The sequence below is a fragment of the Trachypithecus francoisi genome, unplaced genomic scaffold (genome assembly GCF_009764315.1).
Source record: "Trachypithecus francoisi isolate TF-2019V2 unplaced genomic scaffold, Tfra_2.0 Lachesis_group7, whole genome shotgun sequence".
Taxonomy (NCBI): domain Eukaryota; kingdom Metazoa; phylum Chordata; class Mammalia; order Primates; family Cercopithecidae; genus Trachypithecus; species Trachypithecus francoisi.
Genome location: NW_022681472.1, coordinates 89,375,806 through 89,396,079, shown reverse-complemented (window position 1 = coordinate 89,396,079; position 20,274 = coordinate 89,375,806).

The following is a 20,274-nucleotide window of genomic DNA, read 5'->3' as shown; positions in this document are numbered from 1 at the left end:
ATGAGTAGGTTGCAAAAATTTTCTCCCATTCTGTAGGTTGCCTGTTCACTCTGATGGTAGTTTCTTTTGCTGTGCAAAAGCTCTTTAGTTTAATGAGATCCCATTTGTCAATTTTGGCTTTTGCTGCCGTTGCTTTTGGTGTTTTAGACATGAAGTCCTTGCCCATGCCTATGTCCTGAATGGTACTACCTAGATTTTCTTCTAGGGTTTTTATGGTATTAGGTCTAACATTTAAGTCTCTAATCCATCTTGAATTAATTTTCGTATAAGGGGTAAGGAAAGGATCCAGTTTCAGCTTTCTACTTGTGGCTAGCCACTTTCCCAGCACCATTTATTAAATAGGGAATCCTTTCCCCATTTCTTGTTTTTGTCAGGTTTGTCAAAGATCAGATGGCTGTAGATGTGTGGTATTATTTCTGAGGACTCTGTTCTGTTCCACTGGTCTATTTCTCTGTTGTGGTACCAGTACCATGCTGTTTTGGTTACTGTAGCCTTGTAGTATAGTTTGAAGTCAGGTAGCGTGACGCCTCCAGCTTTGTCCTTTTGACCTAGGATTGTCTTGGCAATGCGGGCTCTTTTTTGGTTCCATATGAACTTTAAAGCAGTTTTTTCCAATTCTGTGAAGAAACTCATTGGTAGCTTGATGGGGATGGCATTGAATCTATAAATCACCTTGGGCAGTATGGCCATTTTCACGATATTGATTCTTCCTATCCATGAGCATGGTATGTTCTTCCATTTGTTTGTGTCCTCTTTGATTTCACTGAGCAGTGGTTTGTAGTTCTCCTTGAAGAGGTCCTTTACATCCCTTGTAAGCTGGATTCCTAGGTATTTTATTCTCTTTGAAGCAATTGTGAATGGAAGTTCATTCCTGACTTGGCTCTCTGCTTGTCTGTTACTGGTGTATAAGAATGCTTGTGATTTTTGCACATTAATTTTGTATCCTGAGACTTTGCTGAAGTTGCTTATCAGCTTAAGGAGATTTTGGGCTGAGACGATGGGTTTTTCTAAATATACAATCATGTCATCTGCAAACAGGGACAATTTGACTTCTTCTTTTCCTAACTGGATACCCTTGATTTCTTTCTCTTGCCTGATTGCCCTAGCCAGAACTTCCAACACTATGTTGAATAGGAGTGGTGAGAGAGGGCATCCCTGTCTTGTGCCAGTTTTCAAAGGGAATTTTTCCAGTTTTTGCCCATTCAGTATGATATTAGCTGTGGGTTTGTCGTAAATAGCTCTTATTATTTTGAGGTACGTTCCATCAATACCGAATTTATTGAGCGTTTTTAGCATAAAGGGCTGTTGAATTTTGTCAAAAGCCTTTTCTGCATCTATTGAGATAATCATGTGGTTCTTGTCTTTGGTTCTGTTTATATGCTGGATTACGTTTATTGATTTGCGAATGTTGAACCAGCCTTGCATCCCAGGGATGAAGCCCACTTGATCATGGTGGATAAGCTTTTTGATGTGCTGCTGAATCCGGTTTGCCAGTATTTTATTGAGAATTTTTGCATCGATGTTCATCAGGGATATGGTCTAAAATTCTCTTTTTTTGTTGTGTCTCTGCCAGGCTTTGGTATCAGGATGATGTTGGCCTCATAAAATGAGTTAGGGAGGATTCCCTCTTTTTCTATTGATTGGAATAGTTTCAGAAGGAATGGTACCAGCTCCTCCTTGTACCTCTGGTAGAATTCAGCTGTGAATCCATCTGGTCCTGGACTTTTTTTCGTGGGTAGGCTATTAATTGTTGCCTCAATTTCAGAGCCTGTTATTGGTCTATTCAGGGATTCAACTTCTTCCTGGTTCAGTCTTGGGAGAGTGTAAGTGTCCAGGAAATTATCCATTTCTTCTAGATTTTCTAGTCGATTTGCGTAGAGGCATTTATAGTATTCTCTGATGGTTGTTTGTATTTCTGTGGGGTCGGTGGTGATATCCCCTTTATCATTTTTTATTGCGTCTATTTGATTCCTCTCTCTTTTCTTCTTTATTAGTCTTGCTAGCGGTCTGTCAATTTTGTTGATCTTTTCAAAAAACCAACTCCTGGATTCATTGATTTTTTGGAGGGTTTTTTGTGACTCTATCTCCTTCAGTTCTGCTCTGATCTTAGTTATTTCTTGCCTTCTGCTAGCTTTTGAATGTGTTTGCTCTTGCCTCTCTAGTTCTTTTAATTGTGATGTTAAAGTGTCAATTTTAGATCTTTCCTGCTTTCTCTTGTGGGCATTTAGTGCTATAAATTTCCCTCTACACACTGCTTTAAATGTGTCCCAGAGATTCTGGTATGTTGTATCTTTGTTCTCATTGGTTTCAAAGAACATCTTTATTTCTGCTTTCATTTCGTTATGTACCCAGTAGTCATTCAGGAGCAGGTTATTCAGTTTCCATGTAGTTGAGCGGTTTTGATTGAGTTTCTTAGGCCTGAGTTCTAGTTTGATTGCACTGTGGTCTGAGAGACAGTTTGTTATAATTTCTGTTCTTTGACATTTGCTGAGGAGTGCTTTACTTCCAATTATGTGGTCAATTTTGGAATAAGTGCGATGTGGTGCTGAGAAGAATGTATATTCTGTTGATTTGGGGTGGAGAGTTCTATAGATGTCTATTAGGTCCGCTTGGTGCAGAGATGAGTTCAATTCCTGGATCCTTGTTAACTTTCTGTCTCGTTGATCTGTCTAATGTTGACAGTGGAGTGTTGAAATCTCCCATTATTATTGTATGGGAGTCTAAGTCTCTTTGTAGGTCTCTAAGGACTTGCTTTATGAATCTGGGTGCTCCTGTATTGGGTGCATATATATTTAGGAGAGTTAGCTCTTCCTGTTGAATTGATCCCTTTACCATTATGTAATGGCCTTCTTTGTCTCTTTTGATCTTTGATGGTTTAAAGTCTGTTTTATCAGAGACTAGGATTGCAACCCCTGCTTTTTTTTGTTCTCCATTTGCTTGGTAGATCTTCTCCATCCCTTTATTTTGAGCCTATGTATGTCTCTGCATGTGAGATGGGTCTCCTGAATACAGCAGACTGATGGGTCTTGACTCTTTATCCAGTTTGCCAGTCTGTGTCTTTTAATTGGAGCATTTAGTCCATTTACATTTAAGGTTAATATTGTTATGTGTGAACTTGATCCTGTCATTATGATATTAACTGGTTATTTTGCTCATTAGTTGATGCAGTTTCTTCCTAGCCTCTATGGTCTTTACATTTTGGCATGTTTTTGCAATGGCTGGTACCGGTTGTTCCTTTCCATGTTTAGGGCTTCCTTCAGGGTCTCTTGTAAGGCAGGCCTGGTGGTGACAAAATCTCTAAGCATTTGCTTATCTGTAAAGGATTTTATTTCTCCTTCACTGATGAAACTTAGTTTGGCTGGATATGAAATTCTGGGTTGAAAATTCTTTTCTTTAAGAACGTTGAATATTGGCCCCCACTCTCTTCTGGCTTGTAGAGTTTCTGCCGAGAGATCTGCTGTTAGTCTGATGGGCTTCCCTTTGTGGGTAACCCGACCTTTCTCTCTGGCTGCCCTTAAGATTTTTTCCTTCATTTCAACTTTGGTGAATCTGGCAATTATGTGTCTTGGAGTTGCTCTTCTGGAGGAGTATCTTTGTGGCGTTCTCTGTATTTCCTGAATTTGAATGTTGGCCTGCCCTACTAGGTTGGGGAAGTTCTCCTGGATGATATCCTGAAGAGTGTTTTCCAACTTGGTTCCATTTTCCCCCTCACTTTCAGGCACCCCAATCAGACGTAGATTTGGTCTTTTTACATAATCCCATACTTCTTGCAGGCTTTGTTCATTTCTTTTTCTTCTTTTTTCTTTTGGTTTCTCTTCTCGCTTCATTTCATTCATTTGATCCTCAATCGCTGATACTCTTTCTTCCAGTTGATCGAGTCGGTTACTGAAGCTTGTGCATTTGTCACGTATTTCTCGTGTCATGGTTTTCATCTCTGTCATTTCGTTTATGATCTTCTCTGCATTAATTAGTCTAGCTGTCAATTCTTCCACTTTTTTTCAAGATTTTTAGTTTCTTTGCGCTGGGTACGTAATTCCTCCTTTAGCTCTGAGAAGTTTGATGGACTGAAGCCTTCTTCTCTCATCTCGTCAAAGTCATTCTCTGACCAGCTTTGATCCGTTGCTGGCGATGGGCTGCGCTCCTTTGCAGGGGGAGATGCGCTCTTATTTTTTGAATTTCCAGCTTTTCTGCCCTGCTTTTTCCCCATCTTTGTGGTTTTATCTGTCTCTGGTCTTTGATGATGGTGACGTACTGATGGGGTTTTGGTATAGGTGTCCTTCCTGTTTGATAGTTTTCCGTCTGACTGTCAGAAGGACTGTCTGTTGGTCTGTTGGAGATTGCTTGAGGTCCACTCCAGACCCTGTTTGCCTGGGTATCAGCAGCAGAGGTTGCCGAAGATAGAATATTGCTGAGCAGCGAGTGTACCTGTCTGATTCTTCCTTTGGAAGTTTCCTCTCAGGGATGACTCCACCCTGTGAGGTGTGGGGTGTCAGACTGCCCCTAGTGGGGGATGTCTCCCAGCTAGGCTACTCAGGGGTCAGGGACCCACCTGAGCAGGCAGTCTGTCCGTTCTCGGATCTCAACCTCCGCGTTGGGAGATCCACGGCTCTCCCCAAAGCTGTCAGACAGAGTCGTTCGCCTCTGCACCGCCCCCGCTGCTTTCCCTATTGGACCTCAGCTGTGGGCTGTCCCCAGAGGTGGAGTCTACAGAGACAGGCAGGTTTCCTTGAGCTGCTGTGAGCTCCACCCAGTTCGAGCTTCCCAGCGGCTTTGTTTACCTACTTAAGCCTCAGCAATGGCGGGCGCCCCTCTCCCAGCCTCGCTGCTGCCTTGCGGATAGATCGCCGCAGACGGCTGTGTTCGGGTATGTCTTTATTAGCAGTGTAAGAACAGACTAATAAATCTCCCTTTTAATTTTTAAAAGTGTGCTCCAGGTTAAAACTTTAATCCGAAGTATATTTTTAAACTTCGTGTTGACTGACCTGAAATGGGAAGGGATGTGTGATCATAAGATCTGCAGTTTCATTTCTCCTCCACTTTGGAGTTGAAAGAGAGAGAGAGGTTTGAGATGATCATAATCTATTTTGTCCCCAAATGAGACACACACACATCTCCTTCCTTCTCCTCATCTTAATCCAACTTCTCTGGAGCTAGAGAAGGCAGGGACTCTATTTTGCAAAGACCATGTGATAACAGTGAAGAAACATTCCTCATTACTCTCTGGTTTGGTGTGGTTTGATCTGTTCTTGCCAATTTTATCAAAGATGGTGACCTCTGAAGAGTGCGGGTGGTGTCCTCTGAGGGGTGCTCAGCGTTATTCCGGCCATCTTAGAGGGGACAGAGTTCACTCTTATCAGAAACACTGCTCTTCCTACTAAGGTTGGCAGATTTAGCAAATAAAAATACAGGACAACCAGGTGAATGGAAATTTCCAATAAACAAGTAATAAGTTTTTAGTATAATTATGTCCTATGCAATATTTGGAACATACTTATAGTAAGAAAAGTTATTCCTGTTGATCTGAAACTTAAATTTAACTGTGTGCCTTGTATTTTATCTAGTAACTGCATCTGCGAGGCCAATTATTCCTGCCCTTTCTTTCTTCCTCTCTTTTATACCATGATAAGAAGGGTGGGATGCTTGAAGGCTTTTACAGTGAAGATTCTTATACTTCTTAATAATCCCTGGGAGAGAATTACAGGCCTAATTGCTTACAGCCCTCCTTAGAATGTGGGGGTAATTAGGGCTTCCTTGTTCTCGGCTCTAAGCTTTAATTCTTTGGAAAACTCTTATTCATCACGCTATTTTAGAGAAAAGGATTAGACACTCTATAATCAAATGCTGAACCAAATGCAATCATTTTCCAGAATATATATTTTGGGTAATGAATGTTGTGGACACTGAGAAGGGGAAACACCAGTCAGGGTTGGATTTGTTTCCCAGTGCCTCTGGGTCTCTGTTTCCTCATTGGAAGATGAGGTGATTGAGCTGGGGAACATCTGGGTGAAACATGGTATTTAATGGGTTATTTCCTGTGGCTTCAGAGTTTTGGCTGAGGATCCATAGCTGGGGACAATAAGAAAAATAATAGCTAACATTTATAATTATGGATGAGAAACTGCTGTTAGAGCTTTGCATATATTTCCTCACTTAATCCTTAAAACACCCTCTGTGATGGGTACTGTTATTATCATGCCCATTTCATCAACAAAGAAACTAGGAGACTGAGAGGCAAATTGGCCAAGATCACCATGGATGACAGGTGCCCCATGCAGTCTGAAACTTGTCTCCACAGTTTCACCATGAATGCCCATGCAGATCCAGTGAACATCAACCCTGCTTTGCAGAAATACCTGGAGAGCCATTGCGAAGGCATCTTTGAAGGCAATTATGAGAAACACAGGACATAGCAATTGGGATTTTTTTGTGCCAAAGAGAGGAGGGAGGTGTGGTCCCACAGTCTAAGTTGATGATGAGGAACCCTAAGTAGGAGCTGACTCAGTACCTGGTGAACTTGCTCTGTGGTGTAGGCTGAGGATGTTCAATGCCCCACAAAGACCCCCACAGGAAAGAGCTAGCGTTGCATGCCTGCCATCACAGAGCATTTGATAGTCCAGAGAGGGCTTCAAACACTTAAGCTAAGTAAAAACACTTTTTGTGTATTTCCTCTTATCTTTCACTCTTCTCTTGTCTGGACACTGGAGGAGCCCAAAGGAGCAGGTGTAGTGGAGGGAGATATGGAGCAAGGAAGGAGGTGGAACCAGGCATGTCCCTCACCCCTGCTCCCCGCTGGTTCCAGAGCTGAGAAATAGGAGAGGGGGAGCTTCCAAAGAACATTGAGATGAAAGGGTTGATGTAGCAAGATTCGATTTTCTGATACCTGAACATGAAACTGTTCTTATTTAGGTGAAAATGACTAAACATCTTTAGTATCTGCTTGAGATGCTGTTAAGGGGAAGACCAGAGAGATGCAACAGAACAGATTGAGGTAGTGCCAAAACAGTCAAAACAACAACACACAAAGAAACGAAACCTTGTTACTGTTCCTTGTGAAATGTACCTGGTTCAATCAGCCAGCAGTAATGAATTGGTTGCCAGGTTGCCCAGTGCCTCTGGGTCTTTCTCCATTTCTTCATTGCCAGATTGAGGTGGTTGCATCTGGTGATTTCTGTGCTTTCTCCCTATTTCATGTTTGAAAAGTAATGGAAAGCAATTCAGTGTAGCTTAGGAATCCACCTCCCAGAGGCTTACATTATTTTCTGGGAATAGTTTTAAGATTTAAATACAATTATCTGAGTCCCCATGTAGTGTGTCCGTTCCCCAAGATTTCTGAGGTTCTGGAGTTGGGAGTGTTCAGGGGATTCCAGATCCACGCTCCCGTCTCACTTTGTTTTTGCACAGGAGTGATGAGAATCACTGTCTTCTAATTCAAGAGGTAGATTCCACCCCTCCCTGCCATGTTGTTTTGGTCTCTGATTCTATCACACTCTCCACTTTTGTCTCTTTCTCATTTTTTCCCTTCTTCTGTCTCCCAAATGCCTTTCATTTCCCTCATTTCTTAATTTAGGAGGTTCCAAACTCTTTTTCTCTGCTTTTGCCCCTTTGTAACTCAAAATTTATTTTCCCTTAGGATTTTGAACAATTCCTCTCTCTCTTTGCCTCTCCTTTCCCATCTGAGTTCAGCCCAGGGGTCTCACTTTTCTCCTACAAAAAGACACATTAAGATGATTCATAAACAATTGTGCCTTATATTCCCTTGAATTATGCCACTCCCTTGGAGGGAAGCAGCAGCTTGTCAGTTTATGTTTTAAAAATTGTCTACCTTCCCTCTGCTCTAACATAATATATGAGTCTGGTGATGATGATGATGATAATGATAATAATAATAGCAACAATATCCCAAGAGTCATGAAATCCATAAATGGAAGCACTTAAAACTTCTGATGTCTTGTAAATTGACTCCATCAGAAGACAGTTTGTTGTGTATTTCACAACAGGCACAGATGACATCCATTCCCTTGAGATTTGTGTTCTTTTTAACTAGTTTGCCCACAAACAGATGGTACTTCTCGTTAACCTAGATTCACCCTTAACATAATATTCTTACATGCAGAGACCTTTTATAGTGCATTCTTGTTTTTGAAGCACTTTCATGTGTATTATCTTGCTTGCTTCTCAGTGCAATGCTATGCAATGCATCTCATTATTAACACCCATTTTATATATAAACCAACTGAGGCATTAAATGACATATTCTGTAAGTGACAGGTCCAGTTTGGAAGGCTGGATCTTCTGTCTTCAAATCTCATGCCATTTCTGGGGTAAATACTCAAATAAATCTCTCTTATATATGGGATAAGATGGGAGCAGACTGGTTCTATAGGTTCTATAGGACTTTGGGTAATCCACAAAAGTCTTTATGGAGGAGAGAACATTTGGTGAGGGCCTTGAGGGAGGGTTATATAGCATATCAGTTATCTTGCATGGGAACACATGTTATATACAATTTGGGAAACCCATTCTGTAGTAAAGGATTTGTAAAACATTATTTTATTGTTTGTTGCTGTGCCATGGAACAGAGTCAAAATGCTCTTCTAATACATTTCAACTGGAATTGGGGAAGGGCACTGTTTATTGAGTGCCAATCCACGTGCCAAGTAACCTATATGCACTTTCTTATTTAAGCCATACAATTATTAATGACATTTGTAAAACAAGAAAACTTAGAGAATAGGAGTTTACATCATTTGTAGAAGTGAATTATCCATCAGTAATTGTAATAACAAACATTTATTGAGCATGTAATATGTTTCAGACACTTTACACCTTTATTATCTCAGTCATCATCACCAAGATTGTATATGGGAAGCATCATTATTGGTGGAGTTTGAGGGGACTAATGAGTACAAATAGCAGCGAGGCAGACAGAAGTAAATGGATCAGCTAAGATATTGATGAAAACTGAATTAGAGAACAAGGCTTAGACAAGTGGTAATGTTGCACGTTCTAATGCTCTTGTATGCAAATTAGACCTTGGAAAAGTCCATTCAATTGATATTGGGGTCTGCAGAGCAGACATATGCATGATGATGCCCTTTCACTTACCCAGGTGAGGTAGCGTCCAAAGAGAGATAGAAACTTCTGTGCTTCGGACTTTGATAAATAAGCTCCACCCACACACACAAAATGTGTATCAACAGCTGCCATTCACCAGCTAGGTAACTCAATCCATCTCTGATTGGGGGAGATGATGGGGCCAAGCACCCAGGAGTATTTAGGGACAATCTCTTTCTTGGAAACCAAAGGTGAAGAGAAAGGCATCTCCTTTGTACCCCTAACCATTTTCACCATTTTCTTGAGTAAGAATTGGAGGGAAAGAACAGCTAAGTAAATTTCCCAGGTTATGTAACTCTTCTGTGGCAGAGCCTGGAAGTCTGACTCTAGAGTTAGTCAACCATGCTGGGCTGCCGAGCTCACACCCAGAGGTGCCTGGCTTGGGTTCTTCTACCATAGCATTGTTAAAACCTTAGACACACTCAATTTAACAGAGTTTAATTGAGCAAAGAATGATTTGTGAATCGGGCAGCCCCCAAACCAGAATAGGTTCAGAGAGGTTCCAGTGCTACTCTATGGTTGAAGAATATGGGTAGAAAAAGGAAAATGGCATACAGAAAATAGAAGTAAGGTACAGAAACAGCCAGATTGGTTACAGCTGAATGTTTATTTTATTTGAACCTGGGTTGAACAGTTGGCTGCCTTTGTTTGGCTAAATCTCAATGACTGGTACAAAAGTAGGTTACAGTCTGTTTACACATCCAGTTAGGCTACAATTCGCTAAGTACAGAGAAATCTGTAGGCCAAACTTAAAATATGTAAGGAGGTAGCTTAAGGCTAAACTTAATTTAATAGCATATTATTTGGCATGGAGAGATATGACCATGAAGATGGAAATTCATTAGCTGTTCAGTTTTCAAAAAGATTCTGGTGCAACTCTGGGTCCAGGCAACTAGGTATATAACTCTCGCTCGCCTGCTTAACTTGTATGCTTGTATGTTCTTCGATTTTCACTGGCTGTGACGGCGACTGTCGGCAATGACCCAAGCCATACTTCACATTTCTTTGCTACTACCTTCACTCGCTTCCTCCATCTCAGCTACTCGGGGCTTTCCAAACTTCCTGTCAGTCCAGTGTTTCACAATATCCTTCCAGGTGCCATTGTCAGCTCCTGGCCGTCCTACCTGTAGACAATACCCAGATAACAAAAAGTAAAGATTTTTGGTTCAAGTTCAATTTGATAACACTCTCCATATCTAGATATAATAATAATGTCAATCTGTTAAGTGCTAACTACATCAATGTTTTGCAGGAATCAGCTCACTAATGCAACAGCCCTATGGTCTTATTACACCACTCTTTTTCTCCGTGCTGGGATGAGATTTCAATCCGTTAACTGATGTGGTTCTTTTCTTTGGATTTTCTGCTACACTGAAATTCTTCCTCCTTGCTACAGGGACACCATGCCCATCTCTTACCTCAGGGAAGGGGTGATTCTGGAGGAACAGCAAAAATACACTGGGATGTCTGATGTGTCTAATCCTGAGACTCCGAAAGATTTCTCAGGAGTTAGGGAGGATATTAAAAAGTATTGGGGTTCCCTTGGAAAAAAGTAGTCTTTTGCTCTATACTGCTCTACTCTGCATAGACCAAGCAAGAAGGATGATGGTGGATAAACCCTCTTTGCTTTGTGAGATCCAAGGGAAGAGGTGACTTTTCCCAGTTGTGCCTGGAGAGGTGACAGTATGTCAGAGAAGGTGTAGCTTTGTGGTGGGTCTAGGAAGAGAGGGCCTCTGAGGGCCTCAGGGAATCCTCCACTCAGTGGTGTGGGGCAGAACTGTGGCTACAGGGCTGTAAATGGTCTTTTGTACTCAAAGAGGCATGGGTGTAGCTGAGAAAGGGTCCAGGCTCAAGAGGCCTTGATGCTGGAGATAAGGAAATAGAGCAGCATCATCCTTCGTGGGCCAGGAGCTGAGAACCAGGCAGGGCAGGGATTGTTCTGCAGAGATCAGATGTATAGGCAGCAACTGAGAGCACCTCCCACCATCTCACAAACTGTGAGCCATGTATCCCAACCTAATCTAAATGTTATAGAGAACCCCAGGTAAAGAGAATGGAAAGAGCTCTGAAGATGGGCTGAGATGACGTTTCTGATACTACATGGAATGGGAGTTTGAAGAAATTAGGTCAAGTTAAAAATAACAAATTAAATAATTAACCTATGATGACAGAAAACAAAATAATTTCCTGGAGGGGTGGGAACTGGCTGGGATGGGGTTCAAAGAACTTTCTGGGCATGATAAATACATTCTCTATCTTGAGAGGGGTGTACCTTACATGGGTGCCAGTGTTGATCAAAAGTTATCAAACTGTACACTTAAGATCTGAGTCTTTAACTGATTATAAATTATGCTCCCATTAAAAAATTAAAGGGACAAAAAAATTAAGGTTACATTTCTTGCATGCCTGAGTTTGCGATATTCGTGATTTATAAAAGTTATGCAGACAGGACCCATTTTGTCTGACCCTAGAGTCCGTGTTCTCCTGATTGAGACACAGTGGGGCCTTATAAATGGAACCTCCTCCTGCCATGTGCAGCTGTGCAGCCTTGGGGGAGCCGTGAAAAAAGTCAAGGCCTCAGTTTCCCTGTCAGCCATGTGTGGATAGTTAACACCTCTTACTTCAGAGGGTGGCTGTGTTTCATTGCATGCAAAGTCCTGAAAACAGTGCTGACATCGGTCCGAGCAGGTAGCTGTTCCTTGACAGTAAACAAAAAAACCTCAAACTGCAGCAGGTCGGGGGAAAGCAGAGGCCCCAAATTAAGGTGCTCAGTCAGCCACAGGTCCCAGGCAAGCTAGGGTTAACACACGAACTTTTGGCCACTCAGCTCAATGGCAACTCCAACTACAAATGTTTTGAAGACTGTTTACCAGGGAGGAGAATTTGATGGAAGAATTTTCTCCCAACAAATCTGCAGTGATATTATGAAACTTCTAGAAAGATATGTGACACTAGAAGAAGCATATAAGCTTTAAAAGCCTGAATAAAGCCCACACAAGAAGTTATGAAAGTTTCCCAGGGAAAATGGAAAAGAAATGCTACAGTGATTTCAGGGTTTTCTAAGTTAGCTCAGTAATTCTGAGAGGCTTTCAGGGGCCTTTTCTTTCAGCTTTCTCTCAAGAGATAAACTATGAAGATGGCAGATATGAATTCCCTTGTGGAGAATAAATGCGGATAGCATTTAAGTAATGTTAAATTAATATTCCTTCAACACAATTATTGAGGACTTATTGTTTCCCAGACATAGCTGTGGGAGCTGAGGAGGACGTATATAGAATAGAAATTTTATGGAGAACTTCAAGTATGAAAGTGGAGGCAGACATGCACAAATCAGTGGAACATTGGGGAATAAAATGTAGGCTGTACTGGAGGTGTGAGCAAAGTGCTGTGGGAGGCTAGCTGGGAGCAGGGAATTCTGAATAGGGGTTGAGTGAGAGTTCATGGGGTTGGCATTTGAGTGCAGGCTGGAAGGGTCACACTGGAGGTAAAGGTTGAGGGTGATGGTGTTACAGACACAGGGACCAGGAGTGACTGAATCCCACCCTGTCAATCATCCCACTCTGTCAATCATCCCAGTAGTTTCCTTTGCATCTCTGAGAGAGGAACATCCAAGGAACAAGAATAGAACCGTTTTGTTAAGAGCTGTGCAGCGTGCAATACCTTAACATGGAGCTTGCTCCTAAAGGTTGAGAAAGAGCATGAAACTAAGGCTCAAAGCAATGCCAGCACTTCTCATTCTGCCGTCCTCTCCATTCTCACTGCCCTTACCGCCACATTTGATTCTTGGCACGCTTAGGTTATTTGTGGAAAATGAGAGACTGATCTTATTCAAGTGGACTCTTGGGTTTAATTACCCACCTAACCACATGAAAGCTGGAAGAGGGAGGAAAGAAGGCAGCTGTCTGCCCTGAGATACTAGGGCCTGCCAAGGTCTGCTTACCACATTTAGGTAGAAATTGTAAGAGAGAGAATGCATGAGTAGGCCTGTCTTCAGTGATTATGCCTCCCAGTGAACACAGCCTAGTAAACATCTCCAGTTTTGACCAATTAGATTAAGTCCTGTAATAGCTGAAAAAGATTGAGTGGAGACTCTTTCTACCCATAAGGAGCAGGAAAGAAATATTATCTTCCCTCCAGTGAACAGTAGGGAATAAAGGCATCCCAACGTAGAAGAGAAGCCATGTTTCATCCTGAATTTGTGAAAGAGTAGATGATGTTTGAAGACAAATACATGTCCTTTATCGAAGGATAGGAAATGCAGAGTTGGTGATGGGAGATGAGACTGGGAATACATGTTGAGCTGGAAAAGCAAGATCTCTCCTGCTCCATCAAAGCTTCCCTGCAGGTGAAAGCCTCCTTTAAACACATTGTCTTTTTCACTCATATTTCACACAAATTATGAGTCTTTTAAAAAATACGTTTCTTTATAAGAACACTGAAGATCAGAAAGGTTTAGGAAGTTGTTCCAAGTCATACAGCTTGTAAATAGTTGAAACTAGCATCAGATCATCTTTCTCTTACTGCAGTACTCTTTCACTCATACATACTGCCTCAAAATTGGAACATGGCAGTCCATTAATTCTTAGAGGCTTAAATATAAAATGTAAAAATGTAAAAAATGTACACACACACACACACACTCGTTTTGACTAGGGGTAATGGAGCTTGATCTACCTACCTTGGCCTCCCAAAATGTTGGGATTACAGGTATGAGCCACTGCACCCAGCTGGTCTGTAGTCCTCTTTTTCTGTTACCTTTTTTCCTGGCTTTGATATTAGGGTGATACTGGCTTAATAGAATGAATTAGAGAGGATTCCCTTTTTCTCAATTTTTTGGAATCATTTCGGTAGGATAGGTATCAATTCTTCTTTGAATGTGTGTTAGAATTTGGTTGTGAATCTGTCTGATTCACCTGGGTTTTTCTTGTTGGCAATTTGCTTTTTATTACTGATTCCATCTCAATCCTTGTTATTGGTCTGTTCAGGATTTCTATTTCTTCCTGATTCAAGCTAGGAGGACTGTATGTTTCTAGGAATTTATCCATTTCATCTAGGTTTCCATTTCCTCTAGATTTTCTAGTTTGTTTGCATAGAAGTGTTCACAGCCATCTCAGATGTTCTTTTGTATTTCTGTAGTGTCAATTGAAGTATCTCTATTTTCATTTTTAATTGAGTTTAATCTTCTCTTCTTCTCTTGGTTAATCTACTTAATGGTCTATCATTTAAAAAAAAATCTTTTCAAAGAGCTAACTTCTCATTTCATTGACCTTTTGTATTTTTTTGTTTCAATTTCATTTAGTTCTGCTCTGATCTTTGTTATTTATTTATTTTTTTTTAGAGATAGACTCTTGCTCTGTCACTCAGGCTGGAGTGCAGTGGCATGATCTCAGCTCACTGCAAGCTCTGCTTCCCGGGTTCACGCCATTCTTCTGCCTCAGCCTCCCAAGTAGCTGGGACTACAGGCGCCCACCACCAAACCCAGCTAATTTTTTTGTATTTTTAGTAGAGACGGGGTTTCACCATGTTAGCCAGGATGGTCTCGATCTCCTGACCTCGTGTTCTGCCTGACTCGGCCTCTGGAAGTGCTAGGATTACAGGCATGAGCCACCGCACCTGGCCCTGTTATTTTTTTTTTCTTCTGCTAGCTTTGGGTTTGGTTTCTTCTTGTTACTCTAGTTTCTTGAGGTGTGATGTTAGGTTGTCAATTTGTGATCTTTCATACCTTGTGATGTAGAAATTTAGCACTATAAACTTTCGTCTTGGCACTACTTTTGCTGCATCTCAGGTTTTGACAACTTGTGTCACTATTATCATTCATTTTGAAAAAAATTTAAATTTCCATCTTGATTTCATTGTTGACCCAAAAAATTGTTCAGGAGCAGGTTAATTTCCATGTATTTGTATAGTTTTGAAGCTTCCTTTAGGAGTTGATTTCTAGTCTTATTCCACTGTGGTCTGAGAAGATACTTGAGATTATTTTAAATTTTTAAAATTTATTGAGATTTATTTTGTGGTCCATCTTGGAGAATATTCCATGTGCTGCTGAGAAAAATGTTTGTTTATCCTGCAGTTCTGTGGTAGAATGTTTTATAAATATCTACTAGCACCATTTGTTCTAGAGTGCAGTTTAAAACCAGTGTTTCTTTGTTGACCTTCTGTCTTGATAATCTGTCTAGTGCTGTCAGTGGAGTGTTGAACTCCCCCACTATTATTATATTGCTGTCTGTCTCTTTTCTTAGGTCTAAGTAGTTCTTTTTTATGAATCTGGGAGCTCCAGAGTTAGGTGCATATATATTTAGGATTGTAATATATTCTTGTTGGATCAATCCTTTTATCATTACATAATGGCTTTTTTTTTCACTGTTATTGCTTTGAAGTCTGTTTTTCTGACATAAGAATAGCTACCCAAACTTCTCTGTATCATTTTAATGTTAGTATTATGCTGCCAAAGTGAGAACATGTGCTGCCAAATGGAGCACCCAAGTTCTCTCTTAACACGTTGTCAAATCTGAACGACAACCAGCTATAATCTGTTCTTCCTGTCTTGACTCTTTGCTCGTGCAACTTAATTAACACAAGCAATTAGGGTCTCGCTCCTGTGATTCCTTCTGGTCATGGGTGATAGGGGGAACAAATATTTGAACTTGTTGTACCTTCCAGCTATGTAATGTGCTAGCCAGTTGTGCTGTGGGCAACGACCTGTGAAATGCACAAAGCTGTCAGTTTATCAGGGGGCAGATCAGTGGGGAGCATGGGGAAATATTAGTGAGAAATACAAAAGATGTTTGTGTAGAGAAGAGATTGCACAGTCCTTCCATAGAGAACATGAGGAATGAGCTGGATGCCTTGGATCCATTGGTTCTGTCATTTATTGTATGGTGCGCAACTACCATAATTTTATTGTTTTATGTTTAAGCTTTGTTATTTATTTTGTAAAAAACATTTAATTCCAGAAATTATTCCCCAAACTAAAGGGTACATTCAAGGAAATTTAAATTTAATCCTGCCTTCTATTTTTCCCCAAAAAGTCTTAATGAGAAACATGCCGGCGGGGTGCGGTGGCTCAAGCCTGTAATCCCAGCACTTTGGGAGGCCGAGACGGGCAGATCACGAGGTCAGGAGATCGAGACCATCCTGGCTAACACGGTGAAACCCCGTCTCTACTAAAAAAAATACAAAAAACTAGCCGGGCAAGGTGGCGGGTGCCTGTAGTCCCAGCTACTCAGGAGGCTGAGGCAGGAGAATGGCGTAAACCCGGGAGGCGGAGCTTGCAGTGAGCTGAGATCCGGCCACTGCACTCCAGCCCAGGAGACAGAGCGAGACTCCGTCTCAAAAAAAAAAAAAAAAAAAAAGAGAAACATGCATGTTCTTTACAAAAAAATGTCAGTTTGCCGTCCACCACAAGGCTGATAATGAAATCACTGACAACCACTTAAGTCCAGAAAATACAGATCTGCCAAAGAAACTTCAGTATCTACTTCAAAGTTAGTGATTATACTTTAATACTATGCCTGAAAATTGGCAGCACATATAACAGACACACATGCAGCTTCAGAGAGCATCTTTACTCTGTAAAGCATGACTTTTCATTTAGATCAAATGATGTTTAGAAATTATTTTCACTCATATTTGATGTCATTTTCTTGTGAATGTTTGAATGATGTCATGTTTAATTGTGAATGTTTGAAAAGGGACAAAATGGTGGCTAATATGCTACCACCATCAAAAGAGCAACTTTGCAAACACTTAGATGATAAAATTATATAGAAAGTCAGTTAATTTCAATGATATTTAATATTTTTATACAAACATGGAATCAAAGGAGGGCTTTGCAAACTCATTTCTTCAAAGGTGAAACATATATTATTGTGAATACTATTATAAATTCAGTGAAAATTTAACACGGAAGATATAAATTTTCTGTTAATATTATGAATACAAGTTTTTGTAAAACAGTTCTGTGGTACAAATAATGTTAATAAATTTAAGAAAAACAACCATGAGGCAGAAATATGCTTGATCTTGGTCACAAAGCTACATAATTAAAAATGCTATTTAAACAAGTGAGGGAGATCATCTATCATCTACCTACCTACCAACCATCTATCTGCTTTCCTTCATTGATGCTTAAAATTGACCCAGTTTAAAAACCTGTCAAAATTTGAACTACTTTGTAAATATACAAAGCCTATGTGTCTTAGAGCACTTTAGAACTTCTATTATGTACAAGTCCTCTAAATTGTGGTATTGGTTTTGTTCAAAAATGACTTAGAAATCTTTATTCAAGATACTTTAAAAAGTAAGCAATTTGAGGCTTAAAAGCAAATTGCTATTACCAAAAACAAAACTTGCAAACAGGAAGATACTAAAATGTATCCTTACAAAGGCAGGGGAAGAAATAAAATATTTAAGTGATAAGAGCTCTCAAAGGGCTATATAATATTTCACTTTGAAATGTGAAAATTGTTCAATTTAGGGAAAAGTCCTTTTATTTAACTTTAACTTTTAATTAATTTTTAAATTATACTTTAAGTTCTAGGGTGAATGTACACAATGTGCAGGTTTGTTACATATGTATACATGTGCCATGTTGCTGTGCTGCACCCATTAATTCATCATTTACATTAAGTATATCTCCTAATGCTAGATAATTGATATATTGTGCTAAACTGGAATTAGATTGAAAAAGCCTATAATTTTGCAGCTTCTACATTTAGCAAAATGTTCAAATAAAATCAAAATACAAACAATTTACTTGACATATTTTGTCTTATAAAAATATATATTGTATAAAAGCACTCTGCATAGAGGCAAAATGGCTATACTGGTAAAAACATATATGCCAGTGTTTTTATGTATTTCAGTGTAAAACAGAATGAAGAATAATCTTCATTTAGTAGAATCTACTCTGAGCTTACAAGAGGACTTTTTTCCCTAGAGCAAGAAAGTTTTCTCAATTAAAATTATTATGATCTCTACGTTAATTATTAGGTATTAACAATTGCAAATTTTTTATCCGTATAATGCATATTTGGAAAAGGTTTCAGTCACTTCTTTTATGTAAAAAAAAGATTTGTCAGAAAATATCAGTGATACTATATTAAAATCAGATATGGTTATGCATTGTATTAAAGTTGTGAAAATGTACTAAGATAAATTTTTCTGCTAGTGTTATTTTAATGTTTAGATAAAAAATATAAAAAGATGTGTATATTTTTCTTAAAATATATGAATCTATGCTACTTAAAATTGTTAGAAAAAATTTTGTTTTAGAAAATAGTTTTGGTATAGAACTCTTTCATAGGTCTACCAATATGATACTATGTTTCTTTTTTCATATGTATATTTAGATGTGTGCATACATATATGTGATATATACACACACATATATGTGAGCTTATCCAAACATGGATATATATATGTACAAACACACATACAGACTTTTAGAATGCACTTTTACTCTTAAAAGTGTTGTGGTTTGGATGATAAAGTATGTGAATCTTAAAATATCCTAAAAATACTTTTCTTTTGAGAATACTTCCAAGACAAACATATGAAGCATTATCTCTCCAGGTCACCTTGCGTTATTGTAAAAAACAGAAAAGGAACTCTGAAGTCAGGCAAACTTGGATTTAAATGAAGTCTCCACTTGTAAGTAGTAGTGTCTTGATTTAAGAGACAACTCTTCTGTATTAATTACTCATCTTCATAATATTTCTCCTTTTGGAGTACTGACTATATAACAAAGTTTATTATAAGAGTATTAGTTGAAAGGCAGCCAGCAGAACAAAATTCAAATTTTTGCTAAATAACCAAAAATATGAGTATGAGAGATAGCAAATAAGGTAGTCTACATGATGAATTACTATGGCTTGATATCCAGAAAATGAATCATAAATATTTGTGGTATGTTGTTATTACTCTAAGGCTGTTGCCTGCATATTACATGAAACAAATGAGTAATTATGTGATATTCCCAATACCATCTTTTCCAGTGTCATTGAATATCTAGATTTTTAGTATGTAAGAAAAGAGATAATTATTTATGTTAGGAAACTTAAGTAAAAACCTTGAAGCTTGGCATTTGAAATGAAACCATCAGTGTGTATTTACAATGTGTTTTATTTTGAGAATTATTTCCTAGCCTTGTTCTCTGAAAGGCGTTGAAGCAGTCACCTCTCCATTGGCAGTGTGCATATCCTTAGTTCCCAGATTGTGGTTTGGAAATACCATTCCTTCCTGAAAGGAAAGAAATTTTTGGAAATGTTCAAGATGAGTCTTGAGCATATTTCAAGTGAGAGAACAAGGAAGTAATCTAATTACTAGGGTGATGTCTAAAGGACATAGGACCCACTTGCAGTGGCTCCCACTGGCCAAAGATGGCATGATTTGAGCAACAATAAGAAACATCAGTGGAAGGAGAAATGCAATATGTTTAAATCCTTTAGTTTATAGTGACACAAAACAAAAACCTAAATTGACTACATGGTGATAGATTCCAGTGAATCAATGTATCACTTGAAAATGAATCAAACAATTATTCTGGCTTTCCTCCATGACTGTATATTGAGTACCAAATAGTTGATGACAGCAAGTTTTTCTGTATAAAACTATTCCAGCTAATAGGTGAAGAACAAATGATAGAATAGGATTATCACAATTTTTCCAACCCTAGTGGATCTAGGCACTGAGCCTTGGTGGCTGCAAATATCATAAAAGAGGCCACCAGGAATTATGTGCCCAATGATATCAGGACACAATGCCACCTGTGAAGTAGCCTTGCCAAAACCATGAAATTTGAATCTGATCAAGCTTTCAGATTCAGCAGTTTATAGAAAATACAGAGGACAGAGAAAAAAGTTAATGGACATCAGGGAGTGTAGTCATCAAAATCCAAACTATGAGAACCTTGGCAGCATAAATGACCTGGTTCCTTCAATAATAAATTGCCAAAGTGATGGTGGGTGTGGGAGTGGAGATGGGGGACAAACTCAGAAGACTTGAGAGCTATATCAACCAATTGAAATGTGTGGATATTATTTATATCCTGTTATAAATTAGAACATCTATCTATCTATATCTACATATGTGTGTGTGTGTGTATAAGGTTGGTGCCAAAGTAATTGCTTTTTTTTTGGCCATTAAAAGTAATTGCAAAAA